The sequence below is a fragment of the Argentina anserina genome, chromosome 1 (genome assembly GCF_933775445.1).
Source record: "Argentina anserina chromosome 1, drPotAnse1.1, whole genome shotgun sequence".
In the NCBI taxonomy this organism is placed as follows: Eukaryota; Viridiplantae; Streptophyta; class Magnoliopsida; order Rosales; family Rosaceae; genus Argentina; species Argentina anserina.
Genome location: NC_065872.1, coordinates 10,607,644 through 10,628,575, shown reverse-complemented (window position 1 = coordinate 10,628,575; position 20,932 = coordinate 10,607,644).

The following is a 20,932-nucleotide window of genomic DNA, read 5'->3' as shown; positions in this document are numbered from 1 at the left end:
AGAGAGAGAGAGAGAGAGAGAGAACACGGTGAAGTGCCTAAATTATCACTGAACAAAATAAAGAATCAAAAAATCGTTAAATTTAATGTGACCCAGGCCATAGGTGATGAAGTCTCTTTTGGATGGTACCATATGTAATCCGAGTGACTAGTTTCTTAGCTTCATAGACATTATTGTACTTGTTTCCTATGAATTTAAGTTTTGAAGTTTAGTGATTGAATGTCCCGGTACTAAGAGATCTTTGGATTCAATATGAAATTATGTGAGCAGAGTTGCTGCTATCCAATGATTCCAAGCTTCTTGTGTACAAATTGCAAATGAAGAGTAAACTAAATTGTTAGCCACTAATTAATCAAATTTAATACATTTCTTGAAAACTAGTATTAATCTAGCTTTTCAATGAAAGATGATGGATCGATGTGATGGAATATGGTAATTATGTACAAACTGAAAGATGATGATACATGAATGAATGAGCTAGTACACTGCAGCATGAGATGAAAGGCTGGCTTGGATATATGTGACATGATAGAATATAGGGTATGAGTGAAAGCTATAGCATGGCAGCAATGACAGAAACACAGAAATGCCAGAGAGCACAGTGATAGAGGAAGAGGAAGATGAAGAGAGTAAGCAGCTCGTCTGGAAATCGGGTATTCTATTAGACATTTTAGGGGCAGTGAGTGAGGCAACAGTAACAGTAACAGTGCTGGGTGTCTGTCACTGCCACTAGAAACAAGCTTTGTCTCCTTCCCATGAAATGTCCCTTTTGAAACCAGACATCACTTTACAGCCAAAAACCTAATATTTCGTTTTGCTCTGTAAATAATTAGTTAAATTAATAACCCTTTTCCAACCATAATCCATTTCCATAATGGCATAATTATCTCCTAGCTCTGTACCAAACTTACCAAAAATAAAGAACGGCCATGAGACAGACTACAGTACCCACCGGTACCACATACCCACCATTTTTATTTATTTATTTTATATAATCTTGATAACCTAAAGAACTAGTCATCAGGAAAATCACGGGGTGTAGTGTAGTAGTTTCTGACCGCGGTAACTCTTTGATCATGGCTTAAATATGACATTGGTCAGGGGTTTAATCGTTGACAAAAACATTATACACTCTAGTGTGTCTGATGAGCCTATTGTAGCGAAAAGCTCGGCCGTATTAGGCCACTGGAGGCATTATTGTGGCCAGGGCACCCAGGCTGTAATGGCATGGGCTGGAACCATTACACATGGGCCTCATCAGAAATTAGTCTCATGCTAGAGGAATTACATTCGGTTGTGGGAATACCTTGATGTTCCGGTTGTGGACTACCTCTGCTCGCGCTCGTAAGAGCCACATAAGACTAGGGTCCCCATGTTAAGTGGGGTATGGTTCCTCGCCGTGAAATAAAAATAAAAGAACTAGTCATCAGGTTGTTCATTTAAATTTTGAGACGTGACATTTTATTTTATATTTTTTATAAATTTAATAACACATTTGTTGTCATATTAGTAATTTAGTCGAAAAACATGTAATACATACCATTAACATATTAATTACACTAAAAAATAAAAATTATCATTTATGAACAGAATCATAGTAATCCTCGTAATTAACTTGTGCATCATATAAATATAATAATTATGAAAATTTTAAGCAACTAAACACTCTATTGCATGAATGAGGACATATTTTAACTTGTTTGTGGACATTTAAAAAATTTATCATCTTTACAGCACATTTGTCTTCAAATTTGTAAAAAGAGTCACTAACATGTAACTATGACCATGATCTTGTAATTATAAGTTATACAACATTTATTACACAAATTTTTATTAATTGTTCTCGTATTCGTCATAAAGTTGTGAAAATGTAATAATTTAAAATAGGCATAAATGCCGATTTGCACCTCAAACTTGTCTGAAATTATCAATTTGCACCCCGAACTTGCATTTGAGTCAATTTACCTCCTAAACTTGGTAAAAATTACCGATTTACACCCCGAACTTGTATTTGAGTCAATTTACCTCTTAAACTTAGTAAAAATTATCGATTTGCACCCCATCCGTTAAATTTAACTGTTTCTATCCAATTTTGCGTCACATGTCATGCATTTAAGGAGTAGTATTGTCATTATATATTTATTCATATTGAATAATGAAATAAATTAATAAAATTACTTAAGAGGAACACTTGCTACAATGTTTGTTTTTCGAAACAAGTTATTGATTTATATATTTATTATTTTATGTGATATGGTATGTTAAAAGATATTAGAAAAAATATAAATAATTAAATACATTGAAAATTAAAAATAAATGTGTGTTCCGAGAGAATTACTATTCTACCATTGTGTGTGTCTTAGCCTTATTAGGTTTTCTGTTAGAGATAGATTCGCATCTCTGTAATAGATTAGGACTCCGAATCCTACGAGATTGTGGTTATGTAATGCATATATATTGGCCTCATCATCAATCAATAAACGGTTACGTTCTGTTCTATTACGTCGTTATTATTCTTGTTTTGTTCATCCTCCAACAATGTGTACATATAAAAATATATTTATACACAACACACTATATTTGAATGGGTGAGTATATTGAATATATAATTCAAAGTAGGGTTAAGTGGGTAGAAAAAAATATGTAAATAAATAATTTGATTAACAAAATAATCCTCATTTTAAAGAATATTTTTATTTGTTTTTAAGAAAAATATAAATATATAATGACAATACTACCCCTTAAATGCATGACATGTGACGCAAAATTGGATATAAACAGTTAAATTTAACGGATGGGGTGCAAATCGGCAATTTTTACCAAGTTTAGGAGGTAAATTGACTCAAATACAAGTTCGGGGTGTAAATCGGCAATTTTTACCAAGTTTAGGAGGTAAATTGACTCAAATGCAAGTTCATGGTGCAAATTAACAATTTCAGCTAAATTTAGGGTGCAAATCGGCATTTATGCCTTTAGAATATCATACAATTACAAAAACTGAGCACTTTTACATGAATGATGACACATGAACTCTCTTTTTGTAAATATAAAAACTTACTATTTTTAAACACATTTGTCTTCAAATTTGTAAAAAGAGTTGCAAACATGTAAATATGGTTGTGACCTTGTAATTGCAAGTTACACAAAATTTATTACACAAACTTTTATCAATTGTCCTTGTATTTGTAATAACGTTGTGAAAATGTAATAATTTAGAATACCACTCAATTACAAAACTGAGCACTCTATTACATTAGTCTTTAAATTTGTAAAATGAGGCATGAACGTGTAAATATAGTTGTGGCCTTATAATTACAACTTGTATGACATTTATTACAAAAGAATCTATCAATTGTCCTTGTATTTGTAATAACGTTTTAAAAACATAATACTTTAAAATCATCACCCAATTACACAACAAAGAGCTCTATTACGTGAATGAAGACACATGCTCTATTGCACAAAATAATGAAAATTTACGCAAATCAACAACATAAACATTACAATATATATAAATTAGTTTAGAAACTTGTAAATATGATTTTAAGTGGTAAATACCCGAATAAAATTAATTTTTCACATCTACAAGGTAAGATAATTTCTTTATATAAGTGATTATTTTATTTAATACAAATATTACCTAAAATAGACATAAGTTTTAATTATTTTCGAAAAGTATTAATGATGTAGTTAATTACTAATAAAGTCTTTTATGATTGTTTTCCTTTTTAGGATATAATCTCATAATTAATCACTTTTTATTACCTTGTGACCAGGTAAACAAGTCATGAGATTTTTCATGAATATTTATAACCATTAGATTAATTACCAATTTAATGGCTACAAATATTACAAAAACCACAGTATATGTGTAACGACCGTAAAATTTCGAGCATAAAAACTCAAAATTTCAAGTCGTTAAACACCAAAACAATCTCAACGAATCAAAATTATTTTAAATGCACAACGGATCATCACTGAGTTCTCAATACAACTCAGAAAAACCAATTATTACAAACCAAATTTATAATTCAGCATTACATAAAATGGGAATGTAATAATCCTCACAATCTCTCACAAAACTCACCAATAAGTCCTCACAAATTCTCACACACAATTCTGAAATGAAAACCACACCACAAGCAGGATAATGAATAACTTTGAGACTCCGGAGTCGTCTCTCAATCTCCAATAGTCAACACCTGCAGAATTATCCCCTACACCATTGAATTGGTGCACGGGGATTGTAAACACAAACCCGGTAAGCTTATAGCTCGTATGAGTAAAATGAAAATATAATTCGCATATCAATATATACGAAAAATCACAAATATAAATGCCCTCATGAGTCAATGGACGGCTCATCTGTTTGTCCAAAAAATATATGAAATGAAAGTGCTCATGAGAAATCGGGCAACCCTTCTGGTTACCCAAAAACATTTATAATACATGTACTAATGAACGCTGGTACACATCTGTTACCCCTCACGTAGTACACCGCCGATATTGGGTAACCATCCGCTACCCAACATCCAAAACAATATGAGTACTCATGAACCGATAACCACCCGTTACCTCACATGCCGTACTCCGGCAGACAGACTAGAGCTCTAACTGTATCGTAACTTTCGCCCGGCCAAAGGCTAGGTTCCGACTTGCCAAACACGTACAATAATCTCACATCATATTGTACCAAAAATCAAGTTCGAAGACAATCAACATTTTAACAATCTCCATGTTAAATTCACGTACAATAATCACACCTCATATTGTACAAATCAAAATCACGTACAATAATCACACTTCATATTGTACAAATCAAAAATCACATGTTCGATATATAAATCTCGTCGTTAAAATGACATAATCATGATAAAATCATAACAGTATATTATATAGCAAACTAAATATATATATATGTACCTATTTACCATTTATATAATATATATATATAATCTACTATATCATATACATGTCTTATTTTATAAACACGTCCGAAGACAAAAACTCATTCGAAGATAAAACTCGTCCGAAGACAAAACGTTTTAACAAACACCATGTTAAAACCACGTACAATAATCACACCTCATATTGTACAATTTAAATCACATGCTCAATATAATTCTCGTCATCGAAATGACCTATTCACAATGAATTCATAATAGTATATAATATAGCAAACTATATATATAAGTACTTATTTACCATTTATACAAATATATATATATATATATTCCACTATATCATATACATGTCGTATTTCAATATTTAAAACTCTTGCAAAAATCTTGAATTCACCGCAAGGGTAGATTCCTAAATATGTGAGATTTTACTCACCTTATCGACTCGAGCGTAATTCCACAATTTCCGAAGATAATTCATTTTCTTGATTTATCGATCACCTTGAAAAGATAAGAAAAGAATTTAGAAACGTTTCGTAAACCTTTAAATGCCGAAACAGTAATAATCGGTTACTGTTCAGCAATTTTCGGTTTTACGAATTTACTCTTCACTGAGTACTATTCACTATATACTATTCACGTATTTACTATTCATGTATTACTGTATAAATACACATCCAATACGTATCTCTGTACGCGTACATACTGTTTACGTATTTCTGTACATATAAATACTATTCAAATGTACGTACTGTCTCAGTAATTAATAATTACTGAATTACCCTTCTAAAATTACTTTTTACCTTTACTAAAAGTAATTTACCTTTACATTTACCGTAAGTAAATCACCTTTTTACATTTACCTCCGCCCCAAAACTCTTCCTCATCTCCTCCTCCTCCTTCATACGGTCTCAGACCACCTCCTACTCCTCCCACGCTCCCCCACGCGCCGCCTAAAGCGGTGGTAACCTCACTCTCCTCACCTCATCCGATCTGCCTCCAATCCATTCAAAATCCAACAACAATCACAACCAACCCATCAGTTACATCAAATCATACCTTAATTGAAGTTTAGAACTTCGATTTAGCACCGGAGAAGCTCGGATCGTCGGTGGTGCTTCGATTCGTCGGGGTGGACTGGAATCATGCGGTTTTGCCCCTGAGTCGATAGCAGAGGGCTCCAAGGGCGAGGATCAGCGTCGTGATGCTCTCCTTCGTGCCCTTGCGTCGCCGAAGTGGTGCTCGACGGTGGCGATGAAGCTTGCGGCCTCGGGTTGGAGCGCGGAGGCTCACGACGTTGCGAGGAGATGCGTCGACCTCGGGGTTTGTAGAGAAAGTCTGTGCGACGCGATTGGGAGGGGCGGTGTCCGTCACGGCGGGCTGGACGGGGAGATCGCCGGTGGGGAGTTTTCGGAGGGTGAGAGAGGCTCGGGGAGAGATCGCGAAGGGGGAGAGAGAAAGTGAAGGGGGGCGGGTGAAGGGTTTCGAGAAATGGAAACCCTAATCCCAAATTTTTTCTATTTATACTAGTTTCCAAAATCGGAAACGAACTTCCGAGATTAATAACTTTCGCGTCCGACGTCCGATTCGAACGCGTCACATGTCCACGCACTCGCATCGACGAGCTCTACGACTTTCGTGAAGAAAGTTTTCACAAACGATCAACGGAGTAAAAGTCGATATATACGTTGCGGAAACGTAACGTTTTTTTTACTAAATAAACGTTTCCGTTCGAGTTTCGAAATTTTGCAAGCAATCCAAGTTTCATTTAAATGAATTTCACCACTTAATAGAAATTAAACAATCCAAACATCGTTCCGAAAAATCGGGTTATTACAATATGATATCCACCGGTACTCTAGAATTTTCCGGCCGGGCCATCTGGGTTAATCGATAGGCTTCAATTATGCTGCTAATTAGCCAATTATGAGCAGACAACCCAAACCCAGTTCATCAATATTCCCTATCGCTACGTAATGATATTGTCTGGGAGTACTATTGAGATCAACACCCTTATTATCGATCATCGATCTAGAACTTGAAGCTAGCTAGGTAGGGAGAGCTTGAGGGCAAGAGAATGGAGTTTGGTAGAATTATATGACGATGGAGAGCGATGGATGCAGAGAGAAACAACAAACAAGTACGATCTTGTTTGCCTCAGCTCACTTCCTGCCAAGTTCTTATAGTTCAGTTAACGGTCGCGATCGTATATATATTTTCTAATTTGTCTTATCGGTTAGTTTGTGTCTGATTATTGCTACTTGTCTGGTTGTAGGGTTTTCTGGATAGAGAAGATCTAAGACCGAAACTATAACATTGATCGATGGAGAGCAGAGAGGGCTAGCTTGGGGGGGGGGGGGGGGGGGGGGGGGGTCCGCAGGAAAAGAAGGAAGAAGGAAGGGAGCTAGATGATGGGATTCTTTGAGCTTAATTAATTCATGACCATGCAAGCTTAGCCGAGCTGCGAAGTACTGAAGGAATCTGATTCTGTGTTCCGAGCTAGGGTTCGTACGTATACTATTCTCGAGGACAATTATAGATATGCAGTATTTGATATATATCAAAGACGATGCGATTGTTAATTCTTGTTCATGATTGCTAGCATGCTTAACATTGGATTTAATTTACATTGTGTGGTGGGTAAAGTTGGCTTATTAGTACATATAGACTCGATAACTGTTAATCAAGGTAAAGTTGCGATAGTCATATTAGCTAGTCATATTCATTTTATCTTTATGCGATGCGATGTGAAGTAAAATGCGTGGTACATTTGTGCCTCATATAATCATGCACGTAATTGTCAATTACAAATGTGTTGCACTAAATCCTAAACCTTAAGGGAAACCCTGAACCAAGAACGCTGATCTTATTTTCTGTAATAGTTGAGATCAAATTAAAGTTTCAACCAACTATACTATAGCCCCCACCTTCCGTCCCTTACCGTGATCATCGCTGGCATATATGAAGATGCATGCAGTTGACAAGATCCACATATATGCACCTACCAGCTAAAAATGAAGAATTTCATGTTTTGGACTGAGAGAACAGGGCAAATCGCTACCGACCAAAGACGTTAGGGAAGGAAGTTTATATGCATACATATGTATGGTGGTGTAGAAAGGCCGAACGCCGTAACGATTACTCATTTGGTGCTATATTATACAGCTCAGTGTTGCAGAATGGTTGAGAGAGAGAGAGAGAGAGAGAGAGAGAGAGAGAGAGAGAGAGAGAGAGAGAGAGAGAGAGAGATGCATGTGATAGAGGTGGCCAGATTCCCGTGAGAGTCGATCAAACAAGAAACGGAACCATGACCCATACAACAACACATAATATGCAACCAAATTGTACATATGGTTTCTCTGGAAAACATAATCAGTACGTTACATCTCAAGCCAGCTTACATCACGGGCATTCTTTTCTATCCATCGATCTCCTCTGTCTAACCACTTAACACTCCCATATATAGTCCCATCATATATATATATGTATATGTTCATAAGGCCTCTCATTATTGTTTTTTTTTCCAAGATGGTGGTGATGTCTCATTTGTTTCATTTTCATCACATTTAAAGCTTCAAGAATGTCGGAAAGATGGTATTGAATGTCATTATTAATCTAAGGTTATGTTGGGATTCATCAATCATGGACGGTCTAAAGAAAATACACTACTTTTTTCTTGTTCACTTCATTCCTATTTATTGAATGATTTGTAATTTTTTAGTTTAATAAAATATTATTTCCTTTTGATCAACGAGACAACGCACACGCAATTTTCGAAGTCATCTCTATAAAACGTTATGCAAGAAATACAAAAGTTAGTTACTTTTTTTTAGAAAATGAGCGTTTCCAATCCTCGGAGATTTTTTTTACCTCAGTTATTTATAAAAGCTAGTAACTCTTTTTCCTCTCAAATGAAGCCATATATTTTAATTGCTCCGGAAGTATGGAGATAGTTATTACAAACACTACTAGGTTCGATGCAATCGATCAGTGAGGTCACAAGTGTCATGCTAAAATGAGCTGCATAAGTTCTCATAAGTTTTAGATCAGATAAGAATGTGGCAACAAGCGAAAAAGAACATCATATAGTTACATAACAACAGCTACAATTAAGAATTGCCTTGATTTCCACTCTCCTTGATGTACATATATACAAATTTTGTTTTAAATGACTTCAATTTTATGATGTTTTCTTGAGGAATAGTAAAATACACACACGCACTCGACATCAATGTTGAAAACAATGGGAAGTTAAAAACTATCCTACGTACACATATATTACTTACCGTTAAGCAAGAAAAAACCCAATTAAGTAATTAACTACATTAGTACGTGATCGATCAAGCAATACCGGCCGGTTAGTAATTTGTATCATGATAATTAGCATGGATCAATTAAGAACATGCTAATTAGCATCAGTAAATAACCAAGCTAGGAGATATGGTGTTGTCCTTTCTGGTCGATTTCTCCATAAGCAGCATGCATGCAGCCAACGACGGATGCATCTAGTAGGCTATATAGGCTGCAGCCTATATGAAAATTTTGTATAGATACAAGTAGATTTATGGTTGTGATGAAAATGATCTTGGTTAGTTGGCAATCAGACCAATTTTTTTGTTACTCTCTTTCCATGGTCAAAGTTTCGATTGTTCCTACAAGTATTCTTTGAGTTTTTATACATTTTTCCCATATTATTCATTCCTTTATCCTTTATATCTTTCTTTGGTTAAATTACATAATTTTCAATTATCTTGCATGTCTTTTTTTCCTTCCCACTTTTCTTCACTTTCCTTCTTTAAATGTTTTATTAAACAATGAATATTTTAGCATTTTCTACCATACGTGGAGAAAAGACTTGGAAATTATTTCCTCTTATATTTATACACTTTTACAAGTGTCAATAGGGAAAAAAATCTCCTCAGATGAGTATTAGATTGGGTTCAGGGCCGGCCCTGAGGGAGGGCAGCCAGTGCTACCGCACTGGGCTAGGGCCCAAAATTCCAAATTTTTTTCTTCTGTTTGTCTATTTTTTTTCATGTGTGGTCTATCTCAGTAGTCAATATCTCCTCTCCTATCACTATGCCTTGAAAAACCGATCTTTGTTTCCGGCGTCTTCGCTTGTGAAGCTCAAGTCGAGGAGGGAGGTCGTCGATTGGCTCAAGTCTGTTGTTTCATGTAATTTGTCGGTCTAATTCTTCATCTCCCAACTCTCTAATTTCTTGGGTTTTTGTTTTTGTTGGGAAATATTGGCTGTATTTATTTATTTGTGGTTTTGTGTTTGGCAATTCGTTGGATCTGGGCGGTCTCTTGAACATGAAAATCGTTCAATCTTGATTATCAGTTCCAACGTCTTGTGCATTTGTTTCAAATTTTCTCTGAATTTTTGCGATCCTTGATTTGATTGCTCTTCCAGTCCGTTGCAGTTGATAATTTGCGGTTGATAATTTGCAGTTGTTGATTGGATTCTTTTTTCTGTGCAAACAAGTCACCTTTTGCTGGAATCCTAATCGTTCCCTTATTGAGGCTTCCGTTCTTATTTATGGGTTTATTAGGATATTTCCGCAGATTTTATTGGGGCCGCTTTCTACAATGATTCTGCCAGTTGATGTTTTCTGATGGCTTGTGTTTGGTCAGTTCAAACATCCATCCTTGTGAGAAAGTCATAATATTTATTACTAGTCTTCCGTTGGTTCTATTTCTCCCTCTTGTGAAAGTCATACTATTAGTAGCTTATGAGTATAAACGTGAAGCACCGTCCAATGGAACTCGGGAGGCCTCCCTCAAGTATGTTTTGTAATATTCTGGTAAAAGATTAGGAGGGGAAATAAAATACAGGAAAAGGCATTGTCAGTACTTTTTAATGTATCTTTGTGTGGATGACTTGCTGAAGATAATCTTCTTTTCTGCTTCCTGGACACTAATGTACATTTGCAATCTAAATAAAAGTGACACTTTAATCTGGAACTGAGTCATATATTTGTTGCTCTACAGGTAAAAGAAAGTTGAAGGATTTATTGCTGCAAAAAGATAATCGCTCTTGTGCTGATTGTGGTGCTGCTGATCCTAAGTGGGCGTAAGTTGTTTCCTCATGATACCTTAGAGATTTATATACTTTGTGTCAGTGCTTGTAAATTCCCTATGTCTACTGTCTGAGAGATCATTTTTTAAATTATGTTTAGGATTAAGAGTTTAAAGATGAGTAGGTTTTGCAAATTCATTGTTCTAGAAAATACTCAATATATAATATAAAGAATGTGTTTATAACTACATTTGCAGGCCAGCAAATATTGGAGTTTTTATATGCTTAAAATGTTGTGGCGTGCATAGGAGTCTTGGTACACACATCTCAAAGGTAAGTGCTTCTAATTTTGGATGCCATCAATTTATTTTTATAAGGGATACAGAAAACCCACATTTATGTTGTAACATGTACTTGCAGTTCATGTTTAATCAGAAAATTTGTCAGAAAGATATGGCAAATGACATATTTGTCAGACATAGAATTCTTTTGGCCCTGGCAAAGATAGTTGTATAAGAATATAGGTATAAGAAACCACTCTTATTTTACTAGCAAACTTCTCACTAGAGTTCTCATTGCAGGAAGTAGTGTAACTAAATGTAAAGTCAGAACCATGGATATCATTTACAAGATATGCAAGAATTAATTGTCAAGGCACAGAAATGACACATTTGCATAGGTTTGACTTAGGAATATGACAAACTTTTGATAGAACATTGATTGATTCCTACTGTAACATATAGGTGGCTTGGCCTGTATTTATGCGTTTCTGTACTTTCATCCTTGACCATATGCTATTCTTCAACCCTGTTGTCGGTGTTTCAGTTTCTGTGAACTGACGATGATCTGTTTCAGGCGTGGGAATGAGCCTCCTAGCATTGCACTTGGCTAGATTTCAAACCCCGAAAAAAATTTGTTTTTTTTTGTGTAAGGGCCCTTTTTTTTTTCTTCGCACTGGACCTCAAATCCCTCAGGTCCGGCCCTGATTGGGTTCCAAACCTCAAAAAAAAAAATCTAACTAGCCTAGGTAGAATTCTAACCCTAAATCTGCCACTGCATGCAGCTGCTATCATCGATCTGCATGCAATAATATTCTGCACCTCCATCACTCCATCAGTAAGTTGCCCTAGGCCCCTAGCTAGCTATCTCTCGACAAACTTACACATCCAAGAGTACGGCTGACTCGATCTGGTCGAACCTGATCGAGCGTGCCTTCTTTCCTCTCTGCTCCATCTCTGATCTCATCTGCACACTTCCTTCTAGCTACGTACTTGCACCATCTCGATCTCTCTTTCTCTGCAACTCTATGGACCATTCTGGGAGAGGGCGTTCTCGTCCTTTTCTATGTTTATCTGCACTGTGAAGTCGCTCTCTCTCTTCTCTAATCTCTATTACTCATGCACCCAGTCACGATTTTCAAAGGTTTGATCTCCATCTTTCTTCCTTCACTTTTACTACTGCTGAACTGCTAGTGCCACAAAGCCATTTTAGCTGCTTCCATGTTTAGCTCTTGCAGTGATCATTTTCTGAGAAGAAAGAAAAGTAGAGTGATAGATAAAATGTTTTCAATACCCACTATCTCTGCATCATAAACATTTCACACACTCAATCGCATGGTGATTTCCTTAAAGGCTTATGATTAATACTTATCTGATTCATTACATATACTCATTTAATTAGCTACCTGTTAGGCTGTTACTGATTGATGATTGCTCTGTGAATTTTCGCATGCACCTGAAATTGACTCAACATAACAAAGCAAAAAGAATTGGAATCTAAACTAAACATTGTAGTGACGGACTTGTAGATCAAGTTGTAGTTATTTTTTTATACTGTCGCCCCGGTACGTTTTGATGGGAATCAACTATCCCGGCCCTGTGTTGCGCAGATCGAGCTGAGTGTTAATTGAGGATTCAAAATGAAACAAAAAACAAACTGAATTTATGAATCAGCACTGAGTTATAACTTTAAACTTTAGAACTTGAGTTTGGATTATTCATTTACAATGTAGGTTCAGAGTAAATGTTCTCCACACGTCATCAGGGCGAAGGCAGTATAGGATGAGCATAGGCCCATGCCTACACTCAAATTTTAGTTTTGATTCACTGTGATGCAATTGTGCCCACAGTGAGATTTTTTTTTTTACGGTTTTACTTGTAAAAGGTAACCAAGTAAAAAACCTATGATGAAGCTTTTTGTGTACTCTACTTAATGTTAAAGCCCATTTAATAAAACCTGATAATCTTTATTCAGCTTCCCAAGAAACCCTGCCCTAAATCCCCAATATTCAATCAAGACTTCTGCGTTTGTTCCTCTTCCTCGTACCCTCAAAATTTCAATATGAGATCAACATGACTCTTGCTTCTGTATGTGTTTTATCAATGTCTAGCTAGACGAATTGTAGTTGGATCAAAGGGTTAGATATAATCTTCTACTCTTCTTATTATCTTTTTGTTGCTTTCATGCTTCTCTATTTGTAAATTTTCAATATTAAGAATCTCTTAAGTTGATCTCATGATTTGTGAATCTCATATGTATTTCTAATCTTCTAAGTTAGCTTATATTCTGATTATCTAATGCAGTTGTGAATTTTGTAAAAAGTCATGGAAAGATTTTTTAAAAGAAAATCAAACTTGGTATCAAAGAACATTAGTGTTGGGGTAGAGATAAACTTGGTCGATCTTCATTCAGACCATGGATTACAAAAGAGTATTTCAAACTATGATCCCAAAATAAGAGACCAAGTTCAAAGATAATATCTACATAGAGGTCCATGTTATCCCAAAGAACACAAATTTCTTAAGACTTCGTGTGGAGTTAAGGAAAGAAAGTTTATATCAGCTTGGTTTGATGATTTTTCAAACTGGTTGGAGTATAGTATTGAGCATGATGCTGCATATTGTTTGTGTTGCTACCTATTTAAAACTAATACAGGAGGACAAGGAGGCAGTGATGTATTTACTAAAAAAAGGTTTCCAAAATTGGAAGGAGGAGAAAAGGATATATGTTCATGTTGGTGACCTCAACAACACTCATAACCAAGTTTTGAGAAAGTGTGAAGACCTCATGAATGAGAGACAACACATTCGAAACATCATAGACAAAAACGCTAAGAAATCCAGAACATTGTATTGAATTTGACTTATTGCATTAGTAGATTGTGTTCGGTTTCTTCTGAGACAAGGCCTTGCATTTCGGGGCCAAGATGAATCTGAGAATTCGAGCAATCAAGGTAACTTTCTGGAGCTTTTACAATTTCTTGCTAATTATGATGAACAAGTTAGAGCTGTGGCATTGCAAAATGTTCCTGAACACCTCAAAATGACATCACTAGTGATAAAAGAAAAAAAAAAATTTCATGCGGCTGCAGTTGAAACTACAAAGGCTATAATTACAGACATGGGTAATGCATTGTTCTCTATTCTAGTTGATGAAGCTAGAGATGTTTCAGTAAAAGAGCAAATGACTGTAAATTTTCAGTATGTGGATAATAATGGTTGTGTAATTGAATGTTTTATTGGAATTGAGCATGTTGCCAATACTACTTCCATGACACTTAAAGAAGCCATAGATGCATTTTCTTGTAAACATGGTTTAAGCATATCAAGTTTACATGGTCATGGCTTCGACGAAACAAGTAATATGAGTGGGGAACTGAACGGATTGAAAACACTTATTTTGAAGGAGAATATGAGTGCTTCTATGTTCATTGTTTTGCACATTAACTTCAGTTAGCTTTGGTGGTTGTGGCAAAAAAAAAGACATTGTAAGTGCTTTCTTTACATCCATTGATAAAGTTGTGAATATTGTTGGTGCCTCTTTCAAACGCCATGACATTTTATGAGAAAAACAAGCTCTTAAAGTTGTTCAAGCATTGAAGGTTGGAAATCTTTCAAGCAGAAGATGGTTAAATCAAAAAATTGAGATTAAACGTTGATCTGATACACATTGGAGCTCACATTATGGTACACTCATAAACTTTACTGCCATGTTCTCTTCCATAATTGATGTGCTAGATAAAATTGCATTTGACAAAGTAGGCTTTGATCGGAAACATGACGCATTTATATTATTGGGGTTATTACGATCTTTTAATTACACATTTAGTTTGCACTTGATGAAGATTGTACTTGAAATTAGCCATTAATTATCGCAAACCTTGCAAAGAGATGATCAAGATATAGTAAATACAATGAATATAGTAAAAAATTACAAGAGAAAATTGCAGGATTGATGGATAATAGATGAGATTCTTTACTGAATCAAGTTGTTGTGTTTTGTGGGAAAGAAAAAATCGTGGTTCCCACATGAGTGAGCAACATATATATTACTTTATGTGGTAATATATTTGCACTATTATCGTCTTGACTTCTTTTGTGCTGTGATAGATCTCCAACTTCAAGAGTTGAACATCGTTTCAATGAGGCTAATACAGAGCTACTCATTTGCCTTGCTTGTTTAAGTCCGAATCATTCATTTTTTTTGATTTTAACAAGAAACGTTTGATCATCTTGCTCACTTATATCCGACTGAGTTTTCTACATCAGATTTGTTGATGCTAGACTCACAGCTTGATATTTACATTGATGATATGCAATCTAACACTAAGTTTCAAAACTTGCATGTAATTTCTGATCTAGCACTGAAACTTGTTGAGACAGGAAAACATAAGACTTATCAATATGTATATTTGCTCATTACCTTCGCACTAGTACTTCCAGTTGCAATAGCCACAATTAAAAGGGTATTCTCTGCCGTAAACATCATAAAAATCGAATGCGTAATCAAATAGGAGATCAGTGGTTGTATACTAGTTTAACAGTGTATTTTGAGAAAGAATAAGTGGTTGAATGATAGTTTAACAATATACCTTGAAAAAAAAAATCAGTGGTTGAATGATAGTTTAATAGTATACCTTGAGAAAGATGTGTTCAATGTCATTGACGATGAAGCTGTAATTCAACGATTTCAAAACATGGCACCTCGTCGAGGACAACTATAGGTTGCTTAACCACTATTATTTTTGTTTTTAGTTATTTTTTGTGTTGGAAACAATTTTTGTGTGGTACATGGATAGATATGAACTGCTTGAGATGTATTGTATTGAATTAAATTGGAGTACTTTAAATAATGGAAATCTATACGGTGTATGTACTTATTTGTCAAAGAATACTTGTGTGAAAAAAAAACAGGTGCCCTCAGTCACTTTTTTTCTCCCTTCGCCACTGACGGTTATGGTCATACAATATATTGAAAAACTTCATAAACTCGCACTTCATATATTAGCACGTAAAATATTTTTCTTTCAGACTTAGTGTGTACTTACTTGAGAAAATCATGCGACATATACAACATTAAAAACAATTAAAAAATGAATGGATGAATTAGAGAATTGACTAATTAGTAAAATTTTAGGGACATATTTGGAATATGACTAGGTATCTTAAATTTTAAACCAATCTACACATCTAAGAGAAGCCCTTTAAAGAACACTTTGAGGAAAAAAAAAACAAATGCTCGAAAAACCAAATACACATTTAAACAAACAAAATGGCAAAAAAGAACATAAGTAATGGGCCCAATAAGAGAAGCCCAAAACACCCTAAATAAAATGTGTAAACTAGTTGAGCAACGTTGGCCACACACCCACATACAAAGACGGATCTTAGTAGTGCATCAACTGGGTTACAGTCCGTGTAGTTTTTTTTACTTCTTCTCTAATTATATAGGTTTCATTGCTTATTTTTCACATGCATGTGTATCTTAGCCCATGTCTTCTCTTCATGTCATACACAAAATGGTCTACTAAGCACATGTGACTTCACATATTTGACTACTTAATCATCCAAGTAAATAACTAAATACAATTCCAAATTAGGGTTTTCAGACTTACCACATTCATAGGAAAATTTCATAGATGGAAGTTTTATTATGAAGCTCAAAAATGTTCGGCACATTGCAAAAATTCAATTGCGGAGTGTACAACCTTAATTTCTTATATGATATTATAACACAAAAATTTAGCCCAGCCTCTTTTTAATTCATGGCTCCGTCCCTGCCCACATATGGGCGACAAGGTCTTCTCAAGTCGTTCAAGAGCAGCGTTCAATTTACCATGATCATGACAGATCAAAATTGAATTTGCACCAAGTCGTTCTACCGCCTTTCCTTGCTCGAAGAGGCCAGAACTAATCGCAGTGGCCTTCACTCTGAACGCTTTGGCAAACTTCACGGCCATATGACCTACACATCCAATGTAGTACATTGGTAATAAAGGCTAAGTGGCTAGTATTGGTCATAATCAACGTATTGCATGCAACCGAAGTAGTTTATGTACTTGCAGTGAGTTCAGGAACAAAAACCTTTTGCCGGAAAATGGATGGGGAGAAGAGTACCTATGTCATCATCGTCGGCGCAGGAGAAGAGTACCAAGCTCTTGCTTACACTCTTGCCATGCTGATTAGTTTCTCATGTGATTGGATTCTGTTTGGTTTCCAAGAAGTAAAACAAATCAAAATCGAGCCTATCTTTCTTTTGTCGACTGGTTCCCGCCTAGCACATTTTGCACTCGTCTTAGCTGCTGTCTGCAGGTTCCCGCCTAGCCCTCTCATAATTTCCTTTTCTAGACCGCGTAGGCCCGTCTAGCTTCCATTTCAGCGAAGCCTATCTTCATATTGTTTCTTGGTGCCGACTGACAATCGCTTTATATGCTTCTAGTGCTTATATATATTTTTATGCAATTGTGTGTGTTTAACTGTTTATCAGGTATGCACTTGTTTATGAACACTCCACATGTATTTGACCCGGTATTTTTCACAAGAAGCGGATCTTTTGACCCAAATAGATAATACGGGTTTAATATATAAGAACCTTTTTCTTTTCTTTTAGAGTTTTTTTCACCAACAGTCCCTCAACTCTGGTGTACCTACCAATGTGATACCTCAACTCTTAATCGTACCAATGTGATACCCAGACTCTAGTATTGCTATCATTGAAGTACTTCCGTTAGTTTTTTTAAACTTTTCCGTTATCTTGGTGACGTGGCAGGTAGGTGAGGCCCACAAAGAGGGTTAAAAGACAAAATTAACCTCATCTGAGAGGAGCAATGTTTTTCCCGCCCTTTACCTTGAGAAAGACACCCAACAATTCCAATTTTGGCGCCAATTTTCACTCCCTACTCCTTAATTTGTGTCTAATATCTAAACTAAAGAACTATCGCCAACCAGTCGATCACAATCTGATAAAACCTAGATCAATCTCATTTTCTATTTTTACCCTAACACTTGTTAAACTAACAGAATAAATATATAAATTTATATGGAACATCTCATTTCCACAATCTCATAAGAATATAAAAACACATAACTTAACGAAATTCAAATACATGTTTAAGTACCATTAGTTGCCACCTTTTATGTTGATCTGCCATGATTTTTGCTTGTAAGAACTAATGGTACATGTAGTTGAATTTCGTTAAGTTATGTGTTTCTATATTCTTATGAGATTGTGGAAATGAGATGTTCCATATAAATTTATATATTTATTCTGTTAGTTTAACAAGTGATAGGGTAAAAATAGAAAATGAGATTGATCTAGGTTTTATCAGATTGTGGTCGACTGGTTGGCGGTAGTTCTTTAGTTTAGATATTAGACACAAATTAAGGAGTAGGGAGTGAAAATTGGCGCCAAAATTGGAATTGTTGGGTGTCTTTCTCAAGGTAAAGGGCGGGAAAAACATTGCTCCTCTCAGATGAGGTTAATTTTGTCTTTTAACCCTCTTTGTGGGCCTCACCTACCTGCCACGTCACCAAGATAACGGAAAAGTTTAAAAAAACTAACGGAAGTACTTCAATGATAGCAATACTAGAGTCTGGGTATCACATTGGTACGATTAAGAGTTGAGGTATCACATTGGTAGGTACACCAGAGTTGAGGGACTGTTGGTGAAAAAAACTCTTTCTTTTACAACGCACGGCTTCTGTTCTTTCTTTCTGAAGGTTCTTGGTTTCAAGGGTTTAAGAATTGGGTGACTTCAATTTCCTTAATTTCCAGGTGCCTTGCTCGATTTGATTGATTATTATTGCTCAGATCAGTTCGATATATCATGCCCAGATGAAACTTATTACATAGAAATGTGAAAGATGATTGATTGATTCTGTGTCTGGAATAATGTGTGTAGTTTACTGCTATATGCTTATTGTTTTTGTTTTGTTTCTGGAATCGTTTTGTATGGTCATCATACATATATTGTTTTCTTTGTAATCATCTAGTTTACTTGTTAAACTTATTGCCATAAAAAGATTGTGATGATTTTTTGTCCCCATATTGCAAGTTTTGTGTCTTTAAAACTGAACAAGTAAAAGACAGTTATCTAGTAAACTGAAATTTATGATATGAAAACTAAGGATTTCAGTCATGGTTTGTCAAGATGAGTTTTTTGAGTTACATAATGCATACAGTATGCTTGTTTAAAGAAATCTTGTCGACTATGAAGTATAAACACTGGCAGTTTTACATATATGTGTATATATAGGAATATAGTGTTTCAGTTCTAATCATGAATAATTGATTTTCTCTAACATACTCTCGGCTGGTTCTGTTTGATATCAGTTGTGGGTACTATTCACACCAAGAGTTCGATAATGAACTTGTATTCAAACACTGGTATTCTTGTAAATTATGATGGAAATGCTTTGTGTTAGTAATAGGGTTAGATTTGTGAGTTACCAAAGGTTAAAGTTCGCAGCTTTGACATTAATAATTGGATTGTATGGTGGTTTGGGACTTGAAATTTTTGCTAGTTTGGCCATTACGTGTGTCATCATTGGATGAGGGGCAATTGTAAATTGGAAAATGGAAGAACTTAAAGTTTTTGTGTAATAACCCTCGTTTTCACACATTATTTGAATTGAATTAAACTCTATTAAGTTGTGAAGTTTGATTTTAAACCGAATATGATTGCTTGCAAACGTTACGAAACGGGAACGGAAACGTTCCGAGAACGTTTAATAAGAAAACGTTACGTTTCCGAACGAATTTATCGACTTTTATTTCGTCGCTCGGTTGTGAAAACTTTCTTCACGGAAGTTGTAGAGCTCGTCGATACGAGTTCGTGGATATGTGACGCGTTCGAATCGGACGACGTACGTAAAAGTTATTAACGACGGAAGTTAGTTTCCGATTTTGGGAGGGGGTATATAAGGAATGATTTAGAGCTAGGGTTCCCATAATTGGAAACCCCCTCTTCAGCCCGCCTCCCTCTTCTCCTTTCTCTCTCTCTCCCCGACCTTCACTCTCTCCCCGATCTCCGGCCTTCAGCTCCCCGTGGCCTGCACCGCCCCGCCTATCGACGTCGCAGGGACCTAGGCAGTCACCCTCCAGCCTGCCAACGCTTGCTTCGCCCCCGTGAGGACCCCCGACGTCGCCACAGTCGCTGCAAGCCGCAGCGCCGATCCACCTCGCCACCACCGAGCTCGAGCCGAGCTTCCCACCATCGATTGAGGTGAGATAGATGCTAGGAATGATTATGTGATGTTGTTGTGTTGATTTTGGGAGGTTTTTGTTGTGAATCGGAGGTAGAAGGAGGAGAGGGATACCGCCGCCTAGAGGCGGCGCGTGAGGGAGTAGGGGGCAAGCTATGGGTGGTCGGAGACCGTGGGGAAGTAGAGGAGGAAGAGAGGGTGGTTTTGGAGGCGGCGGTGGCGTGATACGCGCCGTGGTTAGCCTCGGCGCGTGGGCCCCACGCGCGGCCCGCCGGAGGTGGCGCGTGTGCCACACGCGCCGCCACTTGCGGCGGTGTGAAAATGTTTTCCGATAGGGGTATTTTGGTAATTTACTGTGTACGGTAAATGTAAATGTAATTTTTATTTACTACGGTAAATGTAATTAAATTTTACCTTCGGTAAATGTAATTATAAATTACTTTCAGTAAATGTAAAAAGTAATTTGTAAAAGGGTAATTTAGTAAATTTTATTTACTGAGTTGTATTTACATTTAAATCGTACGTATACG